Source organism: Microtus oregoni, unplaced genomic scaffold, assembly GCF_018167655.1.
Source record: "Microtus oregoni isolate MIOR12 unplaced genomic scaffold, Mior012 000002F_ref0000024, whole genome shotgun sequence".
Classification (NCBI taxonomy): domain Eukaryota; kingdom Metazoa; phylum Chordata; class Mammalia; order Rodentia; family Cricetidae; genus Microtus; species Microtus oregoni.
The window spans coordinates 70620557-70634157 of NW_024543061.1; positions in this window are offsets into that span (position 1 = coordinate 70620557).

The following is a 13601-nucleotide window of genomic DNA, read 5'->3' on the forward strand; positions in this document are numbered from 1 at the left end:
ATAATCATTTTAACTTAGTAGTGTGAAACTTAGCATTGTAAACTTGACACAGTGTAGAATCCCCTGGAAGCGACTCTCAGTGAGGAACTGTTTACATTAAGGTTACCTGTGTGCCCACCAGAGAGGGATTCTCTTAATTGGGATAATTGAGATGGAATAGGTTCTGGACTGAATGAAAAGAAGAGAGCCATGAAGCCCTATTGTGCATTCATTTATTCTTTGCTCTCTGCTCTAGAGTGTGATGTAGTACGAGCTGCTTCAAGTTCATACCACACTCAATTTGCAATTATGGACTGTAATCTGGCTTTGTGAGTCAATAGATCCTTCTATCTTTATTAATTTTGTCAGGGAATTCTATCACAGCAACAGAAATAATATAAGATAGGCAGATATACCACTTACATTATCTTGCACCTAGTCCATCTAATGATAACAAACTGAATTGTGGGTAAAATGGCTTCTGAGTCAGTTTCTGTTTAGTCTATGAAAGAGAGCACCACAGACTTCCCTAGGGATAGACAAAGGGAAAAGAAGATGTAGACCAAGGCTTTCAACCCCTGTTACTAAAGGCTGCCCCTTGCTACTTCTTGACTTAGTCTACCTTCCTCTTGGCATTGTGCTGATTTCCTGCCTTTACCCTCTTACCTACTGAAATAAAGCTTGGTAACATTTTCTACATTTTCCTCAGCCTTAATAATCTTGTGGCAACATAAAGACCTGAATCACTGCTGCAGTCAAGATGTGAGGGAATGTAGGAGGAGACCTTTTTTGTTTCTTCTTATCTGTAAGTCTTGGGAACAGATTTTACTGAAGAGGTACATTTTTGTCATGTTCCAAACTCCATAAGTAACTGAGGATGACCTTGAACATCAGATCCCCCCTCACTCCTGCCTCCACCTCCCAAGCACTGGGATTACAGACATGGCATGATGCTTTAGTTATTATTTCTATTGCTGTGATAAAATGCCATGATCAGGAGCAACTTGTGGAAAGGGTTTATTTGGCTTTTACTTCTACATCGTGGTTCATCATTGAAAGAAGTCAGAACAAAAACTCAAACAGGGCAGTGGTATGAGAAATCCTTCTATATATGTGTTGCTTTTATTGGTGAATGAATAAAGAAGCAGCTTTGGCCTGTGACAAGGCGAAATAGAGCTAGGCAGAGAAAACTAAACTGAATGATGGAAGGAAGAAGACAGAGTTGGGGAGAAACCATGTAGCCCTACTGAAGACAGACACTGAATGGAACTTTACCTGGTAAGCCACTGCCATGTGACAATGCACAGATTAATGGAAATGGGTTAGTTTTGAATGTAAGGGTTAGTCAGAAATATGCTTACACTATTGGCCAAACAGTCTTACAGGTAATATAGCTTCTGAGTGATTATTTTAGGAGTCTGGGTGGCCAGGAAACAAACAAGCAGCTTCCAACAACAAATTGTCACCCAACATGGGGCATGAAGCCATGACCCGAGATTAAGAATCTCATGCTCTACTGACGATTAGGCTAGAACCTGAAGCCTTGAGCTGGTGCAGAGGGCATGAAGGGGTGCCACTTACTGGCTTCCTCCACCTGCATTCTTTTTTTTCCACCTGCATTCTTATCAAACCTAGGATCTCCAGGTCAGGTATGGCACTATCCAAGATGAGTTGGGATCTTTACCATGAATCATTAAGAAAATGCCCTATAGGCCTGTGTATAGACAGACTTTATGGAGACATTTTCTCAATTGAGGATCCCTTCCCTCTAATGACTCTAGCACCTGTCAAGTTGACATAAAACTAGCCACTACACATGGGTTACCACATTTAGTTCCTCATGCTTGAGACTGAACCCAAGGCTTCATGTATGCTCTGTAATATCTCCAGAAACTGACTTATTTCCCCAGCCCCTGCTTCTACATTTTGTCTTTTACTCATAGGCAGTGTCTTTTTTTCTTGTAAATAATTTAAATTTTTGTTTTGCAAGTAAAAAAAAAATACAGTAAGTTTCTTCTTCATGCAAATCAGATAAACCATGTAGAAACCTATTCTAATCTTAAAAAAATTGCTTTGAAATTTAAATGCAGAGAATAGACTATGAGGAATGTAATTGAAGAAGCATCACATAGGACTTATTCAATGGTGTTTTCTTCTCTTCTCCATGATGTTGTGATGTTGCCAGGGATGCTCTGACCACACCATGAGGTCTGAATGTCTTAGGTACTGTAATCTTGGATGAAACATAAATTACTTGATTAATTATTATGTACTGTTAGGAGTTTTGTCATAGTAACAAAAAATAAAATATTTCTTTAGGCAGCAGATGAAGTTTCTGGAAGAAAGAAAAGTATAATAAATTATAAAAAGAACTGTATCTAAAGACATACCTCCCTTTAAGTGATGCTGATAGGTCTCCACATGGCCTTACTCCAGAATTAATAAAATTTCTGTATTTAACAAACTGTTCAATAATTCTGGATTTCAAATGTGATAATTATGGGGTAGTGGGAAGAGCAGTTATGGTCATGTTCATGGCACCAACTGCTCTACCACTGAGATACAAGTCAATCCTACTTATTGATAGTTTATGACATTATCCAGCAGCTGTATAGATGTTATTATTAGTGACTCTGATTAATAATATTACAACTTTATTTTCAGATACAAACTTGGTGAGTTTACTATGTGTTTTGATATATATGGTTACATTACATAAGCAATTTTTATATGATTAAGAAGTTCTGATGAGGTTATGCAAATTTAGTTTGCCCCAATGCTTTAGTGAGACTGACATTATGAGGCAATAATACTATGAAGGGTTTGACCATTAGGTCATCTTAAGTCTGACCCCTTGGACACCTAAGTGTGTGAGATATTATAATGATGATCCTAACCCAAAATGATTCCGAGAAAGATAAAGAAATGGGAAGTGACCTACAAGAGTGTAGCCTATAGTGATGACACATCACATTGGATGTTTCAAAGGGGGAAAATAATAAGCCTAAGACAAGTAACTTCAATGATAAACATTTTTGTTGTTGGGTTTTTAAATCATGTCCATTAGTTTATGTACACTGTCAAGCAAATAAGAATTTTTGAACGTTTCCTTCTGTCTATTGCATGATTTATTATGTTATATTTTATATACTTAGCCTATCGTGCAGTATTGATGGTCTGTATTGTTACTGTTCAGCTCTATAAAACATTAACCCTTTGTTTTATTTGTAAAATGTTAGAGTCAAATGGAAAAAAATAGTTAAAGCAGTGCAACCTTGTGTCCTTGCCGTGTTGTTCTGAATCATAAGAAACTGGTGATATTTTGATGTCTTTGTTTGATGTGTCATAATATAGATTTTCTGCATTTAGTCATTTCCAAGATATTTCATAAACTTTCAAAGAACTTTTGTCAAAGATACCTTAAATTACAATGTATGACCTTTGGCCTGCAAAGACTTATGTTAATGTCATAATACAAAATATATTCAGTTCATCTCCAAAAGTCATTACACTCTGAAATACAAAGAACTCTTTGAAAACACAAATATGAACCCAGTTTTGTTAAGCAATATAAACTTAGTATACCTTATATAGACACTGTGAGATCAATTTATGTAAGTTCAAGTTACAGTGGTGTAGATAAATAAATCCAAGGAGAAGATATAGAAAAAAAATAAGGAAGAAACAGACCAAAACAAGATACTAAATTAGTGAGGAAACCATTAAGTTCTTTATTTTCATATTCATCATCTGGACTATGTTTTTATGATGTGAAGCTCCCTTGATTTGGAAGCACCATCCTTTGATGACCCCACTCTTGGGCTTGCTTTTCTTGCTCAGAAAAAATAATTTTCAGCAAATGTTCCACACTCATGTCATCTCTAACTTCTTGGAATCTCCATTGTGTGCTCACCTTCATCCTCACATTTTCATTCTTTGCCCCATTTTGGAATATCAATATTGATCATGTGTTACCCTTTCTGTCTATCCTTTGAAACATAGTTGGAGGTCACCATGTTTCCATAACTGTTTCATTCTGTATGATTGTAAAACCAACAACAAATACATGATGACAAGTTCCAGTGACTTTCTAAGCAATAGACTGTGCCCTTTGGATCACAGGTGTACTGGTGTCTGAGTACCTGGATTTCTGTACTTAGGCAAAACCTTTGCAAAGGGCCCAGCACCAGGGGACATGCTAGAACTCTACTCTCAAAGAAGTCTTTCAAATGAGCCACTGCTGTTGTGGGAAGTCCTTCTGTATATGTGTTGTTTCTATTGGTTAATGAATAAAGAAGCTATTTTGGTCTGCGATAGGATAGAATAGAGCTAGGTGGGAACGACAGAACTAAATTCTGGGTGGAAGAAGCAGAGTCAGTGAGAAGCCATGTAGCCCCACCAGAGATGGATGGTGGACAGAACTTTGCTCAGTAAGCCACAACCACATGGTGATACACAGAATAATAAAGAAACTGCTCTGTCCTATGGCAGGGTAGGATATAGGTAGCAGGAAAACTAAACTAAACTGAATGCAGGAATGGAAGAGAATTGAAAAAGAGGGAAGAGGAATATCATTTTTAGAAGAATCACAGAATTTAGGCTCCTGATTTCACTGTAGAACCTATAAAAGTGAGGCAGTTTTTAGGACTGAGCACCCTTGAGCTTTCACTCTTGTTTATATCAGATGTATATCAAGCTTCAGCTATTGTCTGTTTTACTATTCCAGCAAATTAGCCTGTTTGACATAATAGAGCACCATAGTCTGGATTAGTTGTATAGACAAATGAAAAATGCTTAATTCTCACAATTCTAAATGCTATTTAAAAATCAGAGCAGGTATTATGGTTGGCACTGGTGAAGGCCTTCTGGTATTGTCATCATGAATGGGTGAGTCATTCATATGGCTCCATCTCTTACTTCAGGACTGTGGGAAGTAGTGGGTGATGGAGTCGGATGTATCATTTTCTTTAGTGGTGTGGCCACTGTTAAATTGCCCATATTCCAGTAAATAATCACATTCACACTCATGTCAGCAGCTAAAATCAGACACTGTGTGTTGCACATATATTTACATACATCAAAGCTGGAAGGAGTTTTGCTAACCACAGCAGTCGTGTGTTTGTTCACGAGTTCAACCACTGAAGAAGGTTGCGAAAAAAGAAATCCCACACCAGCTCAGAATTGAGTATAATAAAAGGTTATTTATTTAGGGGTAGACTCACATATCAAATCCTCTGCATGAACAGGGAACATCAATCAATTCCAGTAGCCGAAATAGAGAGCCAGGATGCATGCATTACATCAGTATATCTAGTATATGAGGCCATGCACAAGTGGGTGGGTAACATAAAGGATATTGGATGTAGGAATTCCTATAGCAAATCACCATGCTGAAAGAGACCCCCACATAGTGGGGGCTTCCTCCTGGACCATGAATTAAGCATAAACCATACCCAAATACCGATTTTTACAGAGATATCCTTTATTAAGTGGAAAGAAAGGTTAAAACGATTGCTTTCTGCCTGAATCAGAAAGCAGCAACAAATGACTTTGCACGTGTCATTTTTCCTAGCAGAAGAAGGGAAGGTCTGTGTTAGAATTGGCAAGGATACAGCTGTAAAGGAGATAGGTTGAGGGAGAGAAGGGGAAAGGAGTAAGAGGTAAGGGTATTTGTCCAGGAGGAATAAAGGCTGCCCCTGGATAGAGATGAGACAGATGTGTCACATATCAAAGGGAAGTTTGTAAAGGTAAAGAGGAAAATCCTGAGTTAGGATGTGGTGTTTCATTTTAATTGAGCATGTTAATTAGGTGAACTAAAGGCGGCTTTTGATTGGTGGATCTTGGCAGACAGTCTCTTTGCTTCAGGAATGTATCCTAATGGTTTTTTAGCAAGGCAGAGGGAATTGGGGAGGAGAGCAATGCCTGCCAGAGATACATGCTTGAGTGGGTTAGTGTCCCTTCACATGCAATATTCAGAAGAGAATTTCACATTAGTCCTCCCTTCCAGTCATGGGTTCTTGTGTCCTCTGTCAGATTCCTTTGCCTCAAAGCATCCGTGTCTTGTATCTAAAACCAGAATGCATTGGCACAGGAGACCACTTCCTAAACATAACTTCAGCAGCACAGACACTGAGAGAAACAATTAATAAATGGGACCTCCCGAAACTGGAAAGCTTCTGTAAAGCAAAGGATACAGTCAACAAGACAAAATTACAGACTACAAAATGGGAAAAGATCTTCACTAAACCCACATCAGAGAGAGGTCTGATCTCCAAAACCTATGAAGAACTCAAGAAATTGATCATCAAAAGAACACATAATCCAATTAAAAATGGAGTACACACCTAAACAGAGATCTTTCAACAGAGGAATCCAAAATGGCTGGAAATGATCAGCATCCTTAGTCATCAGAGAAATGCAAATCAAAAGAACTTTGAGATTCCATCTTACACCTGTAAGGACGGCCACGATGAAAAACACTGATGACAACTTATGCTGGAAAGGTTGTGGGGAAAAGGGAGCACTTCCGCATTGCTGGTGGAAATGCAAGCTGGCGCAGCCCCTTTGGATGTCAATGTGGCAATTTCTCAGAAAAATAGGAAAGCAACCTTCCTCAAGACTCAGTAATACCACTTTTGGGTATATATCCAAAAGATGCTCAATCGTGCCACAAGGATATGTGCTCAACTATGTTCATAGGAGCATTGTTTGTCATAGCCAGAACCTGGAAACAACCTAAATGCCCCACAACTGAAGAATGGATAAAGAAAATGTGGTATATTTACACAATTGAGTACCACACAGCAGAAAAAAAAAAACATCTAAAATTTTGCAGGAAAATGGATGGAGCTAGAAAACATTATTTTGAGTGAGGTAACCCAGAGACAGAAAGACAATTATCACATGTACTCACTCATATATGGTTTTTAAACATAAAGCAAAGAAAACCAGCCTAGAAACCACAATGCCAGAGAACTTAGACAACAATGAGAACCCTAAAAGAGACTTATATAGATTTAATTTACATGGGAAATAGAAAAAGATAAGATATCCTGAGTAAATTGGGAGCACGGGGACCTTGTGGGAGGGTTGAAGAGGGGAGGGGAGTTGCAAGGAGGGGTGCAGAGGAAAATGTAGAACTCTATAAAAATTAATAAAAAACCCCGGAAGTCTGAATAGGTCCTTATAGGTACTAGTTTCTGACAGAAAAATATGTATTTCATAGTTCTATTGACTATGGCAATTTTCTCGGGCTGTATTCCATATACAGCCAGCCATCATCTTTATCACCATCACCATCATCATTATTATTTCATATAACATCATCATCATCATTTTATGTGTATGGACCTTTTGGCTTTGTATGTACCATATGTGTTCCTGGGGCCCTCTGAAACCAGAGAGAGTGTTGAATATGCTGGAACTGTGCATATAGACAGCTGTGAGATGATGCCGTGTGGGTCCTGGGAATTGATCCATAGTCTGTTGGAAGAGCAACCAGTGCTCCCAGGCATTGAGTCATTTCTCCAGGCCAACATTCATCCTCTTTAAGTGTCCATAGTAGAACAATGGGGCTCATAGCTGTGGTTTTCTTTTCTTATATTCTTCATGTTTTCACTGCTTATTGTATTTTAATGCAAACAACAAATTTTAGAATTTCACTTAGAGAACTGTTATCCAATGTTTTTTTTTAAAGATTTGAAAAATCAGAATTTTAAAATTTCAGTTATAGATGTTTTAGCATAAGAACTTTCTTTTGTTTTCCCTTCATGGTTTTTGTTCCTCTTTAGGCTCTCCCATCTGTTCTCTCATCATTACTGGGTCACCTTTTAAATGACTGAAACTGCAGTATTAGCTGCTCTCTTGAAGAGGCAATGTCAGACAACTGTCGCCAGACTCTGAGATCCTTTTTTAAAAAAAAATTGATTCATTATTTTATATTATAATAACTCATACAAGAAAGGTACAGAAAACCATACTGATTAAGCCAAGTCAAAATATGAATTCTTTATTAGCTGATGGCAAGAGCAGGCACATGCCTTAACATCCCTTGATGCTTGGGTTCAGGGGTACAGAATTTCTAAAGGCAAAATACACGAAGTCCAGAGTTTACATCAATGTTAGATGAGGGTCAGGATAACCTTGGAACATTTATTTCTGGCAGAGAATATATGTTCACAGTTTTAGGTACAGCGTGACAATTAATTTTGGTTTTGTCTTCTCTAGTTTTTTTTTTTTAGCTTATGTTAAGTTTGTGTAAACATTAATTATTTTGGTTAATACATCTTGACAATGGAAATCACAATTGTTTTTCTAAGGTATTAGTGGTGGATAGAGAGATGAGAATTGTCTAAGCAAACCCCAAATGGAGCCTGGACAAGGTGGTGTTACGCTAGACACTCAATATATCTGTGAGTGCACATATGAGTTATCATGTGCATGCAGGAGCCCGTGGAGATGAGAAGAGGGTGTCTGATCTGGTGGAGTCAGAGTAACAGACTACTGTGTGCTGGCATGTGGGTGCTGGGAATTGAACATGTGGTCTCTGAAGAAACAGTAAACATTCTTAACCTCTGAACCAGACTCAGAATGTCCTAACTTTTCAAAGTTACTTGCCATTGTTTTTTATTGTTTTTTCATTAAACCAGTTCTTGTTGTTTCAAACAGTGTTATCAATACATCTCTTAAACAGTCTCAAAAGGTATCTTCTGGCTAGGAATCTACATTGGGTGAATGGGCTGTGTCTCTGGTTTACCTACTAGATATACTGAGACTCAAAAACAGTTTGATCCCTGGGAATACAATCTAGGATAAACAACACAGTGTAAAATTATTCCACGAACAGAAAAACCAAACAGCAACATGGCTCACTGGGTAGCAGCACTTGTCACGCAAGCCCAGACACCTGAGTTTGACCAATGGACTCCACATAAAGGTGGAAGAAGAGAACCAGTTCCATCAAGTTGTCCTCTGACCTCCTCATGTACACTGTGGCATCCCTGCTTCTAACACATAAAACAAATTATAAACTTAAACAGACATATTTTGCTATTCAGAGTTTAATAGTGCTAATGCAATAGTTATCATGGCATATTAAACTCACAGGTGTATGCATCCTTAGATAAACAGACTTTAATATACAATTATTTTGCATGCAGATAATGACAACTATGTTTCTTCTTTCTGAATCATTAATTCTGTGTAAAAACAATTAAAAACCAGAAATCAGGAGGTGGTCCCTGCAGATAGCATTTCTTATTTCAAAGTTAGAATTAGCTAAAAAAATAAATAAAAAATTAAGCACAGGACAAAGAGAAGAATAATATTGTTACAGGAAGAAAACAAAGAGTTGTGATGGAGCTGGGTGTGGGGTGGGGTGAGGTGTGGGGTGGTTTAATTACAGATCAGTAACCTTAATGGAAAACATCAGGCACAAACTAATCTTACACTGTCTGAGAAAATAGAACTGTGATTCTAATAAAAAGAAAATGACACAAGAGTTGGAGTTACAGACTTCCTAAAATGATGTGTAAGTGTCTCCAGGGAGTTCAGTAAAATAAAAACACACACGTTGCAAAGGTAAGAATACGTGAAGCTAACATGCTTTCTCTGTTATGGTACACTGCTGCTTCCATAGCAGAGCGCTCTCCTTTCTTCTGGATGTTCCTTCTGTGCCACACACAGACAGGATGCACACGTCAGCAAGGTACACTTTATCCAAACATTGCACTTACCTGGTTTCCTATATTTTGGTGCCATTTTCACACAGCCAGGACCCATCTGTTTCATCTATATTAAGAATAATCTACCCTTGAATTTTAAACAATAGGAAGCTTTCCTGTTGAGTACAGAAAAATAACAACCAATAACTTTATATAATCCTAATTAATTTTCTTTTCTTTTGCCTTTTAAAAATATTTTAATATATATAATTTGAGACAGAATTTCACCCCATAGTCCAAACTGGTCTGGAAACTCACTGTATAAACCAAACTGGCTTCAAACTCAGGGTGGTTCTCCTGTTTCACCCTCCCAAGTGCTGAGATTAAGGGAATGAGTTTCTAGGCTGGGTGATCTGCTCCTTCTTTACTAACTGCATCTATGGGTCTCCGCAGGGCTTGCACAAGCCTGCTAGGAGAACATGCCAGTGGGAGCGCATTTGTTTCTTTTGTTTTCCTGTAACATTAAACATTGCAATGCAGCAGAGAACTCTCTATTTTCTCTCTAAGGACAATAGTAAATCATCATTAGTAGCCATGAAAGGCCATCCAGAACATTCACATTGGTAGATAGATCTTCACGACCAGTGCTCTCAGAACAAACAGTTACAATGAAACAGGAAAGTAGGAGCCTATGACCTACCTGCTCTGCTTTGGAGTCTATCTCAACAAGATGAGAATTCAGTTCCTCACAGGGAGACTTTGCTGTCTGCCCAGGTTTTATTTCACGAAAACCATGATAGAAATGTGAACAGAGATCACAGGAGCCATGTAGGAACCACACATGTGTGAAATGAGTGCTTGTGAACATTACATTCTGTGTGTAACTGAAGCCAGGCCAAGATAATAATGTATTTATAAGAAGAGAATGATCTAGAAATATCAACACTACATTCTCGTAAATAAACATTAAAGAATGATTCTATCTTTTATCACTCAGTAAGAAGAAATAATCATGTAAAATAACTATACAACAGTTTTTATAATTGTCTTACATTTCCTACTGACAAGTTACGATGAGTCAAAATGAATTCAATTTTTTAGAATAGATTATATATTCAGTAATCTTGAGGGAAGCTGTGGGGAGAGAATTTATTTTGGATTCATATGCTTTATATGGACACATAACTATGGGTCAGAGGTTGCTGCTGTGCTTGAGCGTGTTTGAGTCTGCATTTTGTTTTCTAAGGATCAGCATCTGGAGTTCATAGCTATATTTTATACGTGGATGCATAAAACTATGCAAATATAAATTAACTTTCATTATTAAATTCCTGTTGTTTTTAGATAATAATCTTTCTTCATGACATCCTTGTGGCTCTTGTCCAAAGGAGTGGATGTCATATTTCCACAATTGTTATTACATTAGTGTGGAGAAAAAAAAATTTGGGCTGACAGTTTGGTGTCCTGCAATGCCCAAAACTCCAGTCTGCTTTACATAGATAGTGAAGAGGAGCAGGTAAGAGCTGCCGTGTGTCAATCATTGCTTAATCATTTTTCCGGTTGGTGTGATATGTGTGGAGTCCATTCATATTCTTATACATATTTCTTGTATTTACAACTCTGTATAACATTTCATTGTTTTATTTTAGAACATTTTATCTATATTTGTGTACTGAATATTTATTTCCATTTTTTATTTTATAGAAACCATTCTTTTACAAGTACATTTATTCTGAAATTAACTTTGTCATTTAATTTTACCATACACAAAAATATCTATATGTATTTGATAGCTAATATTAATCAGACTGTGAGTAGGTGGAGGTAATTAAACTCAGATAACTAGGTAGACATTTTCATTTCCTTCGTGTACATTCTCTATGCATATTCTTATCTGGTCTTTCTGCTCAAATCTTTATTTTCTTGTCTTTTGCTATAATTAGTTGCACATGCCTATGAGTTTTATAAGACAGGGACTGGACGTATTTTACATCTGAAGTAATCATAAAAATTTTAATCCCTTAGTTTTAATTTTATGTGCTATGTGAATTAGAATAATACAGACTACAATTGTAATTGCTATGGTATGAATAATGTGGTAAAAGCTTTAGTGAAAATTAGTTCAGTAAATTCCTAAATTTCAACATTTTCACAGTACAACCCATAGAGGGACAAAAACACTTTCAAAAGTAGTTTGTATTTCTCATTTAAGTATTTTAAAGCTTTTTATTAAATTATACAGTCACAACTGGTATAGTTAAAAGTAAACGTTATAATGCTCCTGTTATTTATATCTTTGAAAAAATCAGAATAACCATTCCACATTTAATCCACATGTGTACTTGAAATAAAAGAATTTTCTTTACTAAGAAGAAGCATCGAAAGACACTTCATCGTTACAGAGGAAAGCTCCTTTATAATTCCTCAAAAGCATGCTTACATGGAGAGACAACTCTGGTCATTATCACCAAGGTAAATAATAAGGCCAAAAAGACGATCCAGGATCCCAGAGATGAGCTTCTCTGGAATTGATAAAAATTCTGAAGAGATAGAAAATGGATATAGATGTTCACAGCATTTACACAGAAGAGAACTCAGAAAATCAGAATAATAAACACAGCACCCAAGCCTTTGCCATGCTGCAATCGGTCTATAGGCAATATTATTGCATTTCCACTGAATAAAATGATCATATATTTTTGCAAAAAAAGAATGAAAACTGATCAAATCTTAAAAATAATAGCATGGGTAAGTTTGGAACTTCCTTTCCTTTCAGTAAGCAGCTTATTCCTGCATGCCAGTTAGTAACCACCCGAGAACAGTTACACTGAAGGTCCATTCAATGCCTTACATTTGCAGCTGCTGTGCCTGCTGTTCCTTGAGATGCTTCTGGGAAGCATTGTATTGATAAAAAAATACAAACACGAGTAGATGGCTAACTCTCCACAGACAGCAAGGACAGAGCTTTGACACAATTTTCCAGTGTGTTCCATGAGCTGGATTTTCCTGAGGTACTTAAAGGCACCCATGCTTCAGTTTGATTCCCTGCTTAGAACTGTGCCTCACTGGCTCTACATGGAGCATTTCAGAGTCCCCTGAACTGAATGGGCTGGTGGAGACAAGGAAGCAGTAACAACCTCCCTCTCTTGCCAGAAAGAAAGACCTCCTGCATTGAGGTGAGGAGGTCCCAGGAGTCCTGTGGAAGCTGAGCATGGAAAGGTGAAAGTCAGTGGCAGAATCCAGGACAACTGTGACAGAGAACTAAGCAGGCTGCCCCATGAGGTGAGTCATGAGCAGAAAAAGAGATTTCTCATTAATGTGTCTCTGAAGGCTGAACAGGAAATTCTCATACCCAAATGATTTTGAAATCGGTTTTTATCAGCACATCTTTACAATGTAGGTCACTTTGTGGTCTTGTTGAAAGGACATAGTGGTCAACTAAGTGTATCTTGTAGTGTGTCATTTACTGAGTACCTTACAAGAATTGCTATGTGTTCTAAAAAGGTGAGAGAGGATTAATCACCAAGCTTCCTCTTGCAAAAGATTCTTATTTGGGTTTTCTCTTTTACAGAAAAATATTTTTATATAATATATTCTAATTGCAGGTTTTCCTCTCTCTACTTCTTCTAGTTCCTACACACCTCCCCTCCCATCTGAATCCATACCCAATTTTTCTCTCATTAGAAAACAAACAGGCACCTAAGCAGTAATAATATAATATAAATCAAAAGAAAACAAATTGTAATAATAGAAAAGAACTGAACAAGAGAAAGTATCAAAGTAAAAGCATAAGAAATGCTTGTAGATGCAGAGGCAAAGACATTCTCCAACAGGAATTCCTTAAATTCCAAAACTGTAAGTTATAATAGCTATGCAAAGAATCTTTAAGTTATAAAACAAAGTAACCTGACTTAAAATTATGGGATAAGGAACCTCTAAAGATGCCATTGAGTTTGGATT